At 41.0% G+C, this 2907-nt stretch overlaps 1 non-coding gene across 1 annotated transcript; it reads left to right on the plus strand.

Annotated features, from left to right (window-relative positions):
- Positions 1-1625: 1625 nt before the first annotated feature.
- Trnas-gga (transfer RNA serine (anticodon GGA)) lies at positions 1626-1698 on the plus strand. The gene has a single exon. It is a non-coding gene; the product is annotated as a tRNA-Ser (tRNA).
- The last annotated feature ends 1209 nt before the right edge of the window (positions 1699-2907 follow it).

Below are 2907 nucleotides of genomic sequence, written 5' to 3' on the forward strand. Positions count from 1 at the left end.
CTGGTGAGGATAATAGCTTCATGGTGCCACAGTAGATGATACGAGATTGCTTGAAAACATCCGATATATATATATAAAAGATGAGACCATGTAAAAATAAGTAGTCATAATGAAGCGTGCGCATTCTGCACCACGCACGCGAGTGTTTTTTTGTCATCTTGACTGATGGTTGGGCTTGGATGCTGCTGGTGTGTGCGTTACTGCCCGAGACAATTTATTCCACTCGAGTTTGCGTTGTGAATCAACAAGCAGGCCAGTCCTCCATCAGTGTTACTCGAATAATCCTTTGTTGCTTGCCCTGTGGTGCCGACCGATGTTTGCTTTCCAGTTGTTTGGTAAAGCACTACGTTTTATTCACCGGTGTCACGCATTGGTGGTATGTTATTCTCTTTTTTTTTTTCATAATTGTAATGTTTCTGAGTGTTGCGCAAGTGCATCACAGCTAATACATTCTCTGCACCGGATTTCTCGCTCGCAAATAGGGTGAGCCCTGACAACATGTCAAAGGGACCTATCTATTTCAACTTGTACTTCTATTTCTTTATATTGGCTGAAGACGCGCTTGCGGCGTGTCTATTAATAATACATTATATTCAACCAATTGGTTTCGCCCCACTGGCGTGCTATATAGTTTTAGTTCCATGAGCAATCTTTGCAGGTGCTCTGCTGAGTCTTTTTCTAGAGCTATGTCACCTGCAAACCATAAAGCCCTCAAACATTCTAGATTTCTAAAACCACGCGGTATAGTTGAGAGAGGAGTCGCCGCGGAACTAGCTCAATGGTAGAGCACCGCACGCGTTATGCGGAGGTTGTGGGTTCGATTCCCGCGACCGGAAAAAACGGCGCATTTTTTTCTCGACTTGAATTTTCAATTATTTATTCCTACATAAAAAAAGGCAATCATACCGCACTATAAAACACTGTTAAAACGCCAAAGAGCGCTGGCAATAACTACTGCAACTTTGATATATATATATATATATTTACATATATATATATATATATATATATATATATATATATATATATATATATATATATATATATATATATATATATATATATATATATATATATATATATATATATATATATATATATATATATATATATATATATATATATATATATATATATATATATATATATATATATATAGATTTACCGTACCAGACCGGTATTCTGGAGGTCGTGGGTTTGAATCCCACCTGGCGGGCATTTTTTCTCTGCTTTCTTTATTCTTTCAAAATTCTTTATCTGTTTCAGTGACCTACGACAACCTCCCTCTGCTTTCCGAGGTTTTTTTGATGCCAACCCTTAATTCTGTGTTATTTTCCACGAGCCCCTCATTTCATATTCTGATTCGGTACATGCATAGCGAGGGCCTCTGTTCTGGTAGTCTTGGTGCCATAGAGAGCTTAAGATGGTTCAACCCTGGTTGACCACTCTCGACATGTCGTAGACACTCGAGTCACGGCGCGGGGATTAAAAAGAAGGTCCCCTTCACCCCATGAAGTCAGAGTGGCGCTGGCTACCAACCCCCAGCACATGAAAAAAATTTCATTGACATAAATACCCCAGAAAGCGGGGGGGGGGGCGGGAGAGAAGAAGGGAGGGGAATCGCCCCGCCGGTAGCGTAGTGGTTATCGCACCAGACCGGAATTCTGGAGGTCGTGGATTCGGATCCCACCTGGCGGGCATTTTTTTCTCCGCTTTCTTTCTTTCTTTCCAAATTCTTTATCTATTTCAGTGACCTACGACAACCTCCCCTTTGCTTTCTGAGGTTTTCTTGACTGCCAACCCTTATTTCTGTGTTATTTTCTACGAGCCCCTCATTTCCTAATGTGATTCGCTATATATATATATATATATATATAACGTAAGTACTCTGAAGACACTGCTCTTCCTGAAACATCATTACTATCTATTTTTTTTTTGCTTTTCTCGTGATTCGCTACCTTAACTTACTTTAGTTTCTCGCACCCTGTGTGAGTTCTTTTCCTTCAAACCTATATATCTATATTGTACAAGATCTGGTGCAGAAAATTGTTACGGGAATTTTAATGCCCAGCACTGCTTCGCTGTGTACAGGATAAAAGGCTCCTTTTGCGTTTACGAATGCCATACAAAGTACATGTTCCTACCCAGAGTCCTGTCTATGTTTTTGATTGATTGATTGATTGATTGTGGGGTTTAACGCGCCGACGCAACGCAGACGATGAGGCGCGCCGTAGTGGAGGGCTCCGGATTAATTTTGACCACCAGGGGCTCTTTAACGTGCGCCGAAATCTCGTACACACGGGCGTTTTTGCTTTTCGCCTCCATCAGAAAAGCGGCCGCCGCGGCCGGGAATCGAACCCGCGACCTCGTGCTCAGCAGCGTAACGCCTTAGTTACTGAGCCACCGTGGCGGGTGTATATGTTTTTGGGAATATAGGCTGTCGCTAATGCAGGTGTTTTTACTTTTGTAAAAAGCTTGTATACAAGGGACTCGGCTAATCGGTAATTGTTTTTTTTTTGGGAGGGGGTTTCCGTTCTTGTGAATCAGAACAATGTTGGCGTTTACTGACATATGTACCGTTTTTGTGTGTTTAGGCTACCTAAAAAGTATGCAGCAAGTTTTTCCAGTGCAACATTTTCTCAATTCTCTAAACTATCCCCGTCTTTGCCGTCATCGCCTGCAGTGTTTTCGTTATTTTGCCTTTGAAAGCCTTTTCTATTTTCTGTTGCAATTTTCCACAAGTTACAAATTTCTACATAAGCTTGTACGTTTGTAGTTTGTCGTTGCTGAAAATATCACGCGTATAAGCTAGTGTGGAACTGTTATATTTTTATTATTTTCTTCTGTTGGTAATTTTAACGGCTGGTGTCTCAGTGCCTACATTCTGTCTTTGGAGATAGCAAGGTT

The sequence above is a fragment of the Haemaphysalis longicornis genome, unplaced genomic scaffold, assembly GCF_048455015.1.
Source record: "Haemaphysalis longicornis isolate Haplotype H1 unplaced genomic scaffold, Haemaphysalis longicornis Haplotype H1 scaffold_11, whole genome shotgun sequence".
Lineage (NCBI taxonomy): Eukaryota > Metazoa > Arthropoda > Arachnida > Ixodida > Ixodidae > Haemaphysalis > Haemaphysalis longicornis.